This window comes from Antechinus flavipes, chromosome 5 (genome assembly GCF_016432865.1).
Source record: "Antechinus flavipes isolate AdamAnt ecotype Samford, QLD, Australia chromosome 5, AdamAnt_v2, whole genome shotgun sequence".
Taxonomy (NCBI): Eukaryota; Metazoa; Chordata; class Mammalia; order Dasyuromorphia; family Dasyuridae; genus Antechinus; species Antechinus flavipes.
In genome coordinates, this window is record NC_067402.1 from 205,736,691 (window position 1) to 205,752,346 (window position 15,656).

A 15,656-nucleotide genomic window follows, 5' to 3' on the forward strand; every position below is an offset into this window, starting at 1 on the left:
CCAGTCCCTCATATAGGAAAAACAAAAAGTTATAAATCATGTCACAACTTAGTTCTTTTGCTTCTTCACTAAGTAAAACATGCAAGCAGGTCAGTCTTCCCTCCCAATCACCAGTATATTTTATAGCAACGTTCCAAAGCAGAATCACAAATAAGTCAAGATGGGTTTTACCTTGATATAATCAAAGCACATATATTAAAGTAATTTCCAGTGATACAAAATCTGTAGTAAAGTAACTTGAAGGTTGAAAGGGAGAGAAGGATGGTAAATACTAGAGAACCACCTCTGGTATTAACATGAATAGAAACTACAGTCTATAACTAAGAGTCATTAAAAAAAGACAAGGCAGAAACAAATCCATAAGCATCTTCACCTATGCTAAAAATTCGTTTCTAATTTTTTATTAGTCAAATTCGTTAAGAATGTAATTCAAACCAAAGAGAGTTGATAAGTTTCCTACTCAATTTCACCAATTGTAAGGTGTTACTAGAGACTAAGAATAATCATTTAATTAATGACACTAGTTGCTAAATTATGAATCTTTACATTGGCTGTAGTTGTTGAGATCCTTAAGTATATGGGCTCAGTTTTTTCTATTCTGATTCCACAAACTCCACAGGAGTAGGAGTAGGTCACCCGGCAATAATTCTGCAATGTTACTTTGAGGATAAAATAAAATGTAGATATAAAGCATCTTGAAAATTTAAAGCACTTTAAACAAAGGCAAGAGATTTCATAACCTTCATCTGCCTCCCCACTTAACAAGTTACTAGTAGTTATCCCAGAATCCCAAATGCTGAAGCTACTTTCATTCCCCATCTGAAGAGGCAGCCAAGTAGAGGAATGACTCTGGAGTCACATCTGGCTAGATGCAAGTCCCTAAACCATTCTGTATTCTAGGCAACTCCCTAAGACTTATGCAGAAGAAAAAGTGTGACTTGCATAAAGGCCATTTCCTTATCTAGAAATTCTCCATATCCATGAAATTATAAAATCAAATTCGGATCTGGTCCCAATGTGCAATTTCATTTGTCATTCACCTTTATTTTCTGCAGGGCCATTCAATTTGGTATAAGAAGACTGAACCCTGGATTTCTGGGTCCAAGGCCCTCCCTTCTCCAGGCTTGACAAGATCTCTCTAATTTATATATAGCTAACCTTTTAATTTCCTATCCCCTAAGCCTGCTCAAAGCTCATTTTTGTCAAACAGAATGTCATTCTGTCCTTTTTGGTAAAGGAGAAAAATAAAAAGCCAGTACTATTTATCAGGCATTATTAGATATCTTTTCCTTATCTGGAAAATGAGGGATTTGTACTAGATAAATCTCCAAGGTCCCTGCCAGCCCTAAACATTCTGATAGTCAAAAGGAAACCCCTGGGTCAGTTTAGAGATATTAAATTGGGGATAAAAGGCGTTCTTTTTCTTTTGCACATCATTATCTTGCCAGGATAACTTACATAAAATTACAAATACTTCATAGGTACTAAACATAGTAGTTGTAAACAAATAGGTACCAAATGGGGTGAAGGAGACCCACCTGTATGTAGTGAAGTATAGCCCCTACAAGATCATACTTATATCTATAAACCCCTCAAATACAGGATGGTATTATTCCTCAAAATTCTCATTTGATACAAAAATGAAATTAATGTGCCTTAATTTAAAGGCAATCTAAACACCTAAAGTCATTTATTTCTGCTTGGGACATCAATTTTTGACTGATGTTCAGCTAACAAGGAAGAAAAAAAGGACTAAGCTAAATTTATCAATAAACAACTGTACTGTGGCTATAAAAGCAAACAAAATCCCTTATTTGCAAGAAACTTTCCTTTATGAAAGCTTGGTGGCAGGTCCCCAAAGAAAATTGTTCTAGTATCAAGAGCAATGCTTCCTTCAAACAACATCCATTTAGAAGAGTGGTAACGGGGGTAAGGGGAAGAGGAAAATAATAGGTTTTAAAAAAAAAACAAACTATTTTTGAGGTTTTGAAGAATAGTATATTGCATTGCCATTATATTTCGAAGTCCCTGAGAATAGGAATTGGATTACCTATCTTTAGTATCTAGCAGATGGCTTGGTACATAGGAACTTAATAAATGCTAGTTGACTTGACTTGAGAGTGCAGTACTCTTCCCAAAGGGTATCCATTTATAAGAAGGGGACGTGATAAGTTTAAAAAAAAAAAAAACCCTACAAACCATTTTTGAGCCTTTTAAAATCAGTTTATTGCATGCATTAGATTATGAGTATAGAGGAATGGTACACACTAGGTGCTTAATACTTGCTGACTTGACAGTGCAGTACTTTTCCAAAAGAACATCCATTTATGAGGGGAGGGAGGGAGGCAAACCAATACCTCCTTTTATACCTTTAAATGTCATAGTTTAGTGTATCCCCTTTTAGATTGTGTTCTCCTTGAGGACAGGAATTGCTTTACTTAGTATCCCCAGCGCCTAGTACAAGGCCTGATACATAGTAGATCTTAATACGAAGTCCTCCTTGACTTGAGTGTATAGTACTTTTCCCAAATGATATCTAGGAAAAAAAAAAAAAGTGGGCCAACTCTGCCAGAACAGTTTTAAATAACCTACTTTAAGTCTAGGAGTTATCATAGTTTATAGTATCCTCATTAGATTATGAACTGCAGGACAGCAGGAATTGGTTTTTTGAGCATCCCCAGCATCGGGCACAAAATAGGTACTTAAGAAAATGTTAACTTAAGAGTTTAATACTTTCCTCAAAGGATATCCAGGGGAAAAAACGGCGAGGATGGTGTTGGGTGGCCTGCAACTCTACTGGAGCAGTTTCAAATAACCTACTTCAAGACAAGGAGGAATCCTGATTTGCTGCACAGTGCCTGCCCCTTGGACTACGAGTTCCCTGAGGGCAGGGGCATCTTTGGCCTTCCTGAGCGCCAGTCTGACCCGTCATGACCCCAGAAAGGCTAAAGGGGCAGAGCAGCGTCCCGGGACTCGGGCAGAGGCGGGTAGTCTCCCCCAAGGAGGACACTTCCTGCCCGGCTGCAGGGAGGGAAGGCCCTTTAATCAATCGTCTCTCTCTGTGTGCTCTGGGTGCAGCACCGGACTAGGTGGGGCTCGCCCAGCCGCCTTCCTCCTACCACTTCCCGAAACAAATGTGAGTCCACCAGCCCGGTCACGAACAAACTTCCCCCCACCACTCGGCCCTTCCCTGTCAGCCTCGCAGCCCCAAGGGAGGGGGCCGGGGAGTGGTTTCCCCCTGAACCTTCCCGGCCCCCTCCCGCCCCCACTCCCGGATTCGGGAACGGGCCCGTCCGGTCCAAGGACAACTTTTCTTGTTTCCGCTCTCTAACTTCCACCCACAGCCCGAGTGGGGCCCGGAGGACCCCCGGCGGCGCGAGGGGGGAGGGGACGGCCGCGGCGGGGGGTGTGGGGAGGTGGACACACACGCCTCGCCCCGGCACCGTTCACGCCCGCCCGCCCCGCGCCTGCCACAGACAGGCAGGAGTGTGAGAGCGTGCGGGTGTGCGTGTGAGTGAGTGTGCAAGGGGGGGGTCCTCAAGCTCGCACTTCCTCCGCCATGTTTCAGACATTTGACCCCTTCCGCAAAAAAGGAGCGCGCGGCTCCCGGGCGGCGGCCGCCTCATCCCTCCCCAGCTCTGGAGGGAGCGCCCCGGCCCGGCCGGCTCCGTCACCTGCACTTCCCGCTCCGGCCCCGGGCTCGCTCAACCCTGCTGCCCCATCCTTCTTCCGTCTGCGCCTCGCCCGGGCCTCCTCCCTGCCCCGTCGCCGGCCCCCCACTCACTCAGGGCGCTGCCACCGAGTCCCCCGGAGGACCCCCTCCGCAGAGCCGGGCTCTCTCTCGGCGTCTCCGTCTCCGCTCTCCAACCGCCAAGGCGGGTGGGTCGCCGGGCTACTGTCGCTGTCGTTGTCGTTGCTGCCGCCTCTATCGCTACCGCTGCTGCCGCCGTCACCTCCCTCCTCTTCCTCCTCTTCCTCCTCTGCCGCCGCTCCGGCTCGTTCCACGCCTGACTCTGGGCGAGGTTTGGCTGGGTCGCCTTGACGTCAGGCGTTCAGCCTCGCTTTCGGTTCCTTCCGCTGGCGGAGAGGGCGGGTGTGGAGCACGGGAGGGGGCGGGGCCCGCGAGGGGGAGGGAGAAGGGAAACGAGGCAGGAGGGCTGGGTTGGGCGGGGCACCCAGAAGGCTGACCTTTTCTCTCCCTCCCCCTCTCCCTCCTCCTCCCTTCCTCCCTCCTTCCTCCTGGCCAACTCCCCCGCCCTCCTTCCTCCTCCCTCCCACGCCTCCGGGAGCTGCGCGAGGCTGGGTCGGGTCCACGTGGAGCGTTAGTCCGGCCCTCTGGCAGGAAGCCTTCAGTAATAGCGCCTACTAGGTACCGGTCGCCCTCTGTGCTAAGTGCGGTGATAACAGGGTGGGGGAGAATAGAAAGGCAAAAGTCTATCCCTTCTTTCAAAGAAGTTACAGTCTAATGCGGGGGATAACTGTACAAACAAGATATATGGAGAATATATTGGAAATGATCAACAGAGGAAGTGCTTAAATTAGTAAACATTTAAGTGCCAGTTGCTAACTTCTGAGGAAATAAAGGCAAAAGACAATCCCTGTTCCCCTGGAGCTCGTAATCCACCAATCAATCCGCATTTATTAAGCACCTTCTCTTCGCGCTAGATACAGAAAAATGCATTGAATAGAAAGAAAAGCAAACGACAATTGCGGCGCGTTAAGAGCTTGGAGCCTAATATGCCAATAAGTCATATTCAAGGATATATTGGAAATAATACCCAAGAGTAAGGTACCAGAATTCCAGAGGAATCAGGAATCCCGGAGAAAGTGGGATTTTAGCTGGAGGGGCACGTGATCTAGCCCGCCTAAATCAGGAGAGATTCTCCATACCTCGGTCAAATTCAGTCAGTAATCACTTATTAAAGTCAGTGTGGATGGGAAGGCCTGGGGATACAAAAAGAAAAAAAAAGTTGTGCGGTGGCCCAGAAGGAATTTACATTATAATTGGGATAGCGAGATAGGAAAAATCCTAGAAAAGAATCTAGTAAGAAATACTTGGGTGGCTAGAGAATTCATAAAATGGAGGTTTGAGTAGATAACATCCTTTTCGTCTTAATATTCATCCTAGTATCGTTTCTCCACCTAGTCAATTGCACTTCCAGATGTAGCCTGTTTTCTAGATATATCTTCCTGGAAGTTTGTGATGAATAAAAATCATCAGCTTTATTGCTAGCCAAAGAGAAATAAGAAGTTGCATTGATTTGGTTTTCTTGTTTGACTTTCCATTATAAGGGAAAAGAGACTTGCCAGTGAGAAAACTCTGCCAATGCAAATTGGTTCGTTCTTTATAACTTATACTTGATGTCTAGGGTACTGGAGGGTTATGTGACTTGCCCAGGGTCACACAGCTAGGAAGTGTTAAGTGTCTGAGACCAGATTTGAATTCAAGTCCTCCTGATTTCAGGGCTGGTGCTATATCCATTTATTTCTTGAACTCAAAGGAAGATGACAAGGAAGATTACAGAGAGATTGAGCAGATAAGCTACTCACAGACTGCTTTCTCATCTCATTTCATGAAATTCTGTCTTCTTACAGAATAAGTTGGAATTTATCATAAAGAAACCATAAAATACATTTTAAGATATATAATGCATCTTTTTTACATCGATGAATTTGAGCCTCACAGCAATCAGATGAGGAAGGTTGTCGTATACCATCACCAGAGGAAGAAATCCAGTTTATTCAAGTGTCAGAGCTAGCATGTAAACCTGGGTGTTCTCAGGCAGCTTGGTGATACCGGGGATAGAGCACTGGGCTTGTAGTCAAGAGAAGACCTGAGTTTAAATCCAGGCTTTAGACACTTAAGTAACTGTGTGACTATGGCCAAGTCACTTAACCTGTCTTCCTCATTTGTAAGATGGGGATAATACTAGCACTTGCCTCCCAGGATTGTGGTGGGGATCAAGTGAGATAATATTTATAAAGTGTTTGGCACAGTGCCTAGCCTGTAATAAACACAGTATTGTTGTGTTGCCCTACTTTCTGTGATCCCCTTTTGATTTTTTTTTTGGCAAAGATACAGGAATGGTTTGCCATTTCCTTCTTCAGCTCATTTTACAGATAAGGAATTGAAGCAAAAAGCACTGGGTGGCTTGACCAGGATCACACAGCTAGTAAGTATCCGGAGCTAAATCTGAACTCAGGTACTCTTAAGTCCTGAGCTGGTGCCAATTAGCCTAGACTTGTTGTGAGGATCAGATGAGATAATATTTGTAAAGTGCCTAGAACAGTGCCAGGTACATAGTAAGCACTGCATAAAAGATAGCAATTATATAGAATACGGAGCCTGGATTAAGGAAAATCTCAGTTCAAATCCAGCTCAGACATTTGTGTGATTCTGGCCAAATCACTTAACCTCTAGCTCAGTCTCCTCATGTGTAAAATGGTAATAATAGCACCTTTTCCCCAAGTTTATTATGAGGATCAAATAAGATAACATTTGAAAAGGTTTAGTGTAGTGCTGACATATAGTAAGTGTTTAATGAATACTTGTTTCTTCCTTCTTTTCCTTCTTTCCTATTTCTTTCTTTTCTTCCTCCTTCCTTCCTTTCTTCATTCCTTTCCTTCTTTCTTCACTCCTTTCTTTCCTTCCTTCCCTCCCTTTCTTCCCTTCCTTCCCTCTTCTTTCGCTTTCTTCTTTCCTTTCTTCCTTTCTCCCTCCTTCCTTCCCTTCCCTTTTTCCTTCCTCCCTCCCTTTCTTCCCTTCTTCCTTCTTCCTTCCCTCCCTCTCTTTATTCCTTCTTCCCTTCCTTCCCTCTTTCCCTCCCTCCCTCCTTACTTCCTACCCTCCCTCCTTCCTTCTTTCTCTTTCCCAAAGATGTGTATGCTATCAACTATTACACTACAATTCTACATAGACATGAATAAGGATTCACCACTACAACTGCCCTGACAAGTTCATCTAGATTCTGGTTGATGACCTCCTGGTCCATAGACTTATAGGAATTTTTCCATTGTGATTCTTATGTGTGACAATCCCAGTGGCAATCAGCCAATCCTCTGGAAGGTATCTATTAATATGGAGAAATGACACATTTACTCAGCAGATCCAAGTTGTCATTCTTGAGTTCCTTCACAATTGTATATTTCTAGATGCCAGCTAGATCCAAATGACTGTTTAATTAGATCCAGAACATTTTGTTTGTTGATATTTGATCATCTATATATAAATACTTTATGCTTCTAAATACTATCTGGGAGTAAAGATTTCCTTATGGGTATAAGGTTATAAGGGGCAGATGCCCACATGGAACATTGGTGTTTGAATTCTTTTTGGGTTTGGTATTTTCTACTAGTACTAGGATTCTTATTTTTCTCTTTTAGTTTCTGGGAATTTGATATTTCTTCCTTTACAGAAATCCAAATCTTTCCTTAAATATCTATCCATTAATCTCACAGCTAAAGATTAGAACTTGATATTTCTTCCTTTATAGAAATCCAAATCTTTCCTCAAATATTTATCCATTAATCTCACAGCTAAAGATTAGAACTTGCCAGATTTTTTTTTTCCCCTAAAAATTGGGGATGGAGGGAAGTGTGAAATAATATCTATAAAATTACAATGAATAAAAGCAAAAGACATTTCTGATAATGTATTCAACAGTTACATGCTCACATCTCCAAGTTCTTTAATGAAAACAGTTACATTTTCTTATTTCTTATGGGCTATATTTTGTCATTGTAATTATAATGGAGCAGGAAGACTTGAGTTTAAAGCTGGCCTTGGATGCTAGCAATGTGGCCTTTCCCAAGTCACTAACTTCATTTTCCTCAACTATAGAATGGGGATAATATTAACATTTATATCCCAGGATTGTTATGAAAATCAAATGAGATAATAATGAGCTTAGTGCAGGAACTGGCATATAATAAGTGCTATGTAAATGTTATTTAGCAATTTAGCAATTTTCTTTACAAAGTATTCTATTTCATTTTACTATATCTTCTATTTACATTATTATAGTAATCATCTTTATATATATTAGTTTCCTAGTGCTACTTACTTCTCCATGCTTAAGTTCATATTTGTTTTCCCATGATTTTCTTAATCCTTGTCATACTTTACAGAGCAGACATATTTGATTCCATTCATGAACCACAGTTTGTGTTTCCCAGTTGTTGAAAATGCAAATAGATCTTTGTTGCCAGTTCTTTGTTATCACAGAAAGATATTGTTATGAATATTTTGTTATTGTTGAGTTGTGTCTGACTTTTAGTGACCCTATCTGAGCCTTTTTTTTTTTTTTTCTGGAAGATATACCAGAGATTCTAGAATAGTTTTCCATTTCCTTCTCCAGCTCATTTTACAGATGAAGAAACTGAAGCAAATAGGGTTAAGTGACTTCTCCAGGGTCACATGGCTAATGACTGAGACTGGGTTTGAATTCATTTATTAAAATGAATTCTTATGATCCCAGGCCTGGCAACTCCTATCTACTATGTTATCTATTTGTGTTCTTAATTATATATAAGTACTTTTTATCTCTGATAAGAATTTGTCTCTTTTTTCCCCCTATTTTGGTAATAGGGAGTAAATGAAGATATTTGATCAGGGGATTGTCATTCTCAAACATGTGCCTTAGGAAAATTATTTTAATAGTGTTGAGTGGATTGGAGGGAGAGTCTAACAAGAAGACCAATTAGGAAGCTAATATAGGTAGCCAAGGAGGGAGGTATTGAGACTTGAAACTAATTTGGATTTGTGTTAGTAGAGAAAGGGAATATATGTCAGAGATGTTATTAAGGGAGAAGAATGAGGACTTGGCAGGTGATTGATTAGATGATGAGAGCATAAGGATGATGGAAACATCTAAGAAGAACCACTAAAGTTATAAAGTTGGGTGACTGGAAGAATGGTATTGCCCACAAATCAAACATGGAAATTTGGAGGAATAGTGGGTTTAGAGGGAAGATAATGAGTTCTGTTTTGTACACATTTACAGGATTGATAGGTATAGGACAGCAAAGTCACATTCAAATGGAATTAAGGTCTCTATTCTATGTGAAATGATCCTTGCAGGCCTCCTGTTGACTTGCGTTTAATATATAGTATTATCTATGTTTTAATATATTTTTATTATTTTGTTAAATATTTCCTAATTACATTTTAATCTGGTTCTGGTTGGACCAGGAGTGTTGATCCATGTTTGATACCTCTGGTTTTTGGTCTAGAATATTTAGACTTTTGAAGAGTAAACAAAAGAATGCAATTTCAAGTTGGTTTTCTTCTCCCAATAAATGTAGATCATCAAGATTCTAATTCTAAAGTTCCTTGATTATTTAGAAACTATTTAACTCCAGTAAATTACAGAATTGTATATTTACATAGTTATGTATATTGCATATTTATATATTTAAAATATTGAATATCAACTGAGATAACTGTAAAAGGCTTAGCTCTGGTATATATGCCATAAAAATGTTAGTTATTTCTATTTAGCTATTTTCTCTATTAACCATTTAGTATCATTTTAATGTTCCTTCTATTTACATTATTATGGTCATTGTCTTTAGGTAAAATAGTTTTTTCCTAGTTCTTCCTTCTATTTGTGTAGTTGCATATATAATTGCATAGAACTATAATTATACTATAAGGCAGTCTGCTATGCTAGATGGGATATTGAATTTGGAGGCAAGAACTGGGTTCTGATTCTGTCTCTGATATTTACTGTATGGTGCTGGTTAAACTACATATTTAATCTCATTTTGCCTCAAGTAGCATTTTTAGTATTTAGCATTTTTAGCATATAATATAATCATATAAGAGTTACTGGCTTCTCCTCTGCACTGCCAATTCCTGCTGACTGGATAGCTCCTCCCAAAACTTTGAGTGAAGGCAAACACCAGGGCAGACTGGTCTCATTCCTCTCCAGGATGCATTTAGGACTTCTTCTACCACACTCGCAGTGGGGTATCATTCTCCTTCCCACTTACCAGCTTCTTTTATGTGTTGTCTTCACCTATTAGAATATACATTCCTTGAGATCAGGAAGTGTCTTAGAAGCAGTAAAGTGATACAAGTGACGAGAGCCCTAGGCTTGATATAAGGAAGATCTGAGTTCAAATGTAGCCTCAGATAGTTACTAGCTATGTGAATCTGGGCAAGTCATTTAATCTCTGTTTGCCTCAGTTTCCCCAACTGTAAAATGGAAATAATAGCATCTATCTCCCAGTGTTATTGTGAGGATCAAATGAGATAATAATTGCAAAGCACTTGAAAAAGTGCCTGGCACATAGTAAGTACTACATAAATTTTAGCTATTATTATTATCTTTCTACTTATCTTTATATTCCAGTTTTTTGGTATATAATAAGAGCTTAATAAATGCCAGTTGGCTGACTAATGATTTTCATCGGCATTGCTAGGAACTCCATATTGGGATTTCCCTATTTGACAAACTTACAGATCTGTCACATATTGTGTGTGATTTACAGTGGATACTTACATTCATGTGAGTCTTCCCTTTGTGAGTACAGATTACAACTAATCCATAAGAGACACAGCGTAGTATAGAATATTAGATTGGAAAACAGAGGGATGAGGTGCAAATACCAGCTATACTACTTACTTTGGGGTAAATCACTTTACTACTCTGGTTTTAGTTTCCTCATCTGTAAAATGAAAAGGTTGGATCTTATCTTATCTCTTATAGTCCCAGGTGGGGAATAGCTGAATAAGTTATAGCATATGAATGTAATGGAATATTATTGTAAGAAATGATCATCAGACTGATTTCAGAAAGGGATGGAGAGACTTACATGAACTGATGCTAAGTGAAGTGACTAGAACCAAGAGAACATTGTATACAACAACAAGAAAATTATGTGATGATCAACTGTAATGGATTTGATTCTTTTCAACAATGTGGTGATTAAGATCAATTCCAACAAATTAATGATGGAGAGAGCCATCTATATAAAGAGAGAGAGGACTATAGGGATTAAATGTGGATCAAAACATAGTATTTTCACTTTTTTATTGTTGTTTGCTTACTTGCTTCTTTCCTTCTCATTTTCTCCTCTCTTGATCTGTTTGTTTTTTTTGTGCAACATGACAAATAGAAATATATTTAGAAAAATTGCACTTATTTAACCTATATTGGGACACTTGCTGTCTAGAAGAGGAGGGAAGATGAGGAGGGAGGGAGAAAAATTTGGAATACAAGGTTTTGCACAAGTGAATGTTAAAAATTATTTTTGCATATCTTATATCCATTACATCCTGCCATTGCCCTCTGGGTCATCTGCAATTGTGATTCATTGGACAAAGTCATTGCCCAAGCTTTTTATTTTTTTTATTTTATTGATGAAGTAATTGGATTCCCACAGCTAGGATACATTCAAACTCTGGTCCTCCTAACTTCAGGGTCCGTGCTCTATTCACTGTGCCATCTAGCTGCCCTCTTGCCCAAGCTTTTTGGCTATAGAACATCACCTGTAGAATGTTGATTATTTGAGAAGATTCTAAAAATTACAGTTAATTAAATCTTTATGGTAGCCTCCACATCCATGTGGAGATTTCAAGCATGAAATACTATCAGAGCTCAAGAGAGAGAGAGAGAGGACATAGATAGATATCCAGTTTGGGGAGCCATGTACCTAGAAATGATGAATTGGATCTATGGAAGCTGATGAAATCACTAAGAGAGTGCATAGGGAGGTTGGCATAAAGCTTCTCATTTCTATTGATATTTCTTTAAAATTTTGCCTCACTTAAATTTGAAATATTTTAACCAACACAAGCACAGTATTTCCCCCCTCAAATAAAGCCCATTCTAATATAAAATTTTTGGAATTAACATTTAATAAAATGACAAGAAGTCATATACTTTTACTTCTGCATCTATTGATGGTTTCTGGTCATCATTCTTGTTAGTATCTCATTCACAAAATTCTTTGTAAAGGCTGAAGGAAGAGGTAGAGTTTGTGATATATATATATATAAACATATATGTGTTTGTACCCATACACATATGCCTTATGTATATGTATGTATATACATATTCCCAATGCTTTTTTCCTCTAAAAATGTTTGCCAGTAACTAGTATAAAAAATTAAAAAATCAAGAGATTATTTTGAAATTCTGAAATAAATTACTTCAAAATGATTTTTGAAGCTGAGGAAAAAATGAATGGAATACTTTATTTGAATTGGAAAGACCTAAGAAATAAAATGGGAAATTGGGGGGAGTTTTGTGGGAACCACAGACAACACAAGAAGGCCAGCAAATAACACAAAACCCAAGACCAAATATTTAACTCAAATTTTACAATAAGGTACTGTAAATACCCCATAAAAAAAAAAAAAGAAAAAAAATCAAACTTCTCTAGTAAAAAGGGAGGGCCAAAATTTTTTATACAGATTTTCCAGATTGCAGAGGATACCTTGCCCCTAACCCCGACAATGAGGAAGGGATAACTATATTGAGTTCTCCCTCCCTCCTTCCCTCCTTTCCTCCTTCCCTCCTTTCCGCCTTCCCTCCTTCCCTCCTTCCCTCTTTCCCTCCTTCCCTCCCATTTTTTTCTCTTAGATGACTGGAAAACATATTGTTGGAAAGAAAACTAAAACACTATACCAAAATAAAGCTTTAAAGGAAGTTCTCAAGTGCTTTACCTTATTGTAGTGACATTTCATTCAATGTTCCTGAAGTTTTTGTCTGGTTTTGCCATGTTTCTGACCCAGCCTTCCTTTAGTTCCTCCTTCTAAACTCTGTAGCCCAGAATTTAAGACCTTGCCTGGACTGCCTCAGACTTGGAGAATAGGAGATAGGATCTGATTTGGGAAGAAAACAAGGGTAAACATAGTTGGAGAGATGGTTCTTCTAAGGGCCAAAATCCAAGGGAGGCAAAAAGAGAGTTTTGTTTGCCTTTCCTTTGACATGAGCAAGTCCACTGTAGAACTAGCTTCCACATCAATGTATATTGAACAAGTCACTATGCTTGATACCCTCCTCCTAGCTTGCTTAGCAATGTTAATAATGAAGAGAGATAACTTGTTTTATATAGTTTTAGGAGGAGCAAGTTGTTTCCCCAACTCCAGAAGGCTAACGTTGGGAGGAAAATAAGTTGCTTGTCCTGCCTGCAAAGATACTTATAAACTTTCAAAATATTGTTTTCCTTTGGATATAAAAGAGTCTGCTATTTTCCTCATGTGTGCATGCAACCTGCTTATGGCCCTCTTTTCTACAGTTATAACAGAAAGCAGTTCTATCTCTTTGCTTGTCTCCTGATGGTAAAGTATGTGCCTACTGTTGTAATGGTCTCCATTCTTTTGTTCTGTTATTTTTCCAAGTGAAATGGTTTTATCCATTGTATAAAAATAGAATGGAATGGAATAAAAAAGATTCCTGTGGGCATTCATTTACTAGTTGTTTCTATCAAAGACAAAGAAATACTAAGAGGTATCAAATACACAATAAGTTTCACAAGAAGGGTATGGGAATCCTCTGGGATTTTGCCTCATAAATAACACTACTCTCCAATTCCTTTTCCATTTTTTAATCTTTCCCTTTGCAATAGCTCTATCCCCTCTGCCTAGAAAAATGTTCAAATGCAAATGTCTTCCTGTCATTTAAAAAAGCAGCTTCCTTTATCTCTGCAACCTTTTGGTGCTATCTCATTTCTTTTCTTGCTAAACATATTATCAAATTGTTTATATCATGTTTACTTCCTCAGTGACCACTACCTCCTCAAACTCTTTCAGTCTAACTCCCAATCCCACTATTCCTCTGGCATTGCTCTCTTGAAGGTGACCCATGACAATAAAATTTAATGGTGGTGAAGCTATGGAAAAGCAGGCACACCATTACACTGTTTGTATAGCTATGAAATGATGCAATTTTTTGGAAAGTAATATGGCAAGATATAAATACAGACCCCATTACTAGTAGTATGCTTTAAAGATGTTATTAAATGAGAAAAAAAATCCTACAATCATAGAAGCTTTTTTTTCATAATAACAAATATTTAGAAACATTCCATATAGCCAATAATTGGGGAATATTTTAACAATACATGTTATATGAGCATAATGGGATATTTTTACTTCAGTGGGCCTGTGATTTTACCAATGCAGATATTCCTCCAGTGGGGTGTAGGACATTAAGGAAAGACTAGTTTCTCTGGTGTAAAGGCTATTAACCCCTTTTCAGGACAGCTTTTTTTCCACCTTTGGCATCCACCTGAACCACCCAACTTCCACCTGTGGCTTCAAGAGGCTGTATAACTTATGCATTAATCACATCCCAGCAAACCATTTGGGCAGGCTGGCTAAACCAGATTGAGGATAACTGAAGGGTCTCAAACCTGTTTGATCAATTGTAAAAGACATCATCCACAAGTTTTACCATTTTTATCTACCTCAAAGCCCTGTGCTGATAGGCAGATGATGAAGTAGCAGATGCAGCTATACTGGGAGCTACAGTGACAACGCTGTATTTTATGAAGAACTCATACAAGGCAAGTGGTCATATGGAGGTGGGAAGAAGTGATATAAGGATAGTCTCAAAGTCTCTTTAAAGAACTTTGTAATCAATTGTGAGATATGGGAGACACTGACACAGGGCTATCCAGAGTGGTATGCTCTATGAGCAATGCAGAATTCCAGTAGCTCAAAAGAAACCTAAGATGCACAAATTTAGAAACATCTCCACTCCAAATATTCATATGGATTGTTTGTGCCCAACATGTAGTAGAGCATTACATACTTGTATTGATTTGATCAGCTACAGTCAGACACTGCATAGTGTTGTCATTTTGGTCCTTTTTAAGATCGAAGGACAACAACCCCTCCAGGAGTTGTTTGTATCTTCTGTATCTTCTGAATTATAAAATATTAGAGTTGGAAGGAATTTCAGAGATCATCCTAAGCCAATGAATACCTGAACAAAAATCGTATCTGACGAGGGGTCATTCAATGTTTGCTTGCATCTTTCCAGTGAGAGAGAGTCCATTACTTTCCAAGGCAGTCAATTCTACTTTTGGATAGATCTAATAGTTAGGATGTTTTTCCCTAAGCTGAGCCTAAATATATCTCTGAATTTCTATCTACTGTTCCTTCTACCGCACTCTGGGCTGAAGCATAGAGATTCTAGTCCCTCTTCCATCTGCTAGTCCTTCAGATATTTAAAGAGAGGAACAATGTCTTCCTTAAATTTTGCTGTTGTGGTGATTGTTTTTCACTCAGAAGAAACAAATGCTTTTCCTTCTACTCTCTCTTATTTGATATGACCTCAGATATCTTCTGGGTACCTAGATAGCACAATGGGTAAAGTACTGGACTTAGAATAAGAAAGACACATATTTGTGAATTCAAATTCAGCCTCAGACACTTACTAGCTCATGAACTAGTGAAGGAAATGGCAAACCATCCTAGTAACTTTGCCCAAAAAAACCCCAAATGAGGTCATGAAGAATTGGACACAATTGAAATGACTAAAAGACAAGGATATCCTAAGAAGATATTCTCAGAACTCAATGCAAATGCTCCAGGTATGGTCTGACCAGGGCAGAGCTCATGGAACTATCAACTCATTCATAAAAATATTAAATGGCATAAGGTAAGCACAGATTCCTGGGGCACTAATGGAGACATTCTT

At 39.3% G+C, this 15,656-nt stretch overlaps 1 protein-coding gene and 1 long non-coding RNA gene across 2 annotated transcripts in view; one reads left to right on the forward strand and one right to left on the reverse strand.

Moving 5' to 3' along the window:
* The window catches only part of RAP1B (RAP1B, member of RAS oncogene family), a 46,643-nt gene extending 42,581 nt beyond the window's left edge, over positions 1-4,062 (reverse strand). The window contains exon 1 of the mRNA XM_051961765.1: positions 3,785-4,062. The gene's annotated coding sequence lies outside the window, so the exon portion shown is untranslated. The remainder of the gene's footprint in view (positions 1-3,784) is intronic.
* LOC127538165 (uncharacterized) overlaps positions 2,691-15,656 on the forward strand; it is a 31,879-nt gene continuing 18,913 nt past the window's right edge. The window contains exon 1 of the long non-coding RNA XR_007947690.1: positions 2,691-3,136. This is a non-coding gene — a long non-coding RNA (uncharacterized LOC127538165). The remainder of the gene's footprint in view (positions 3,137-15,656) is intronic.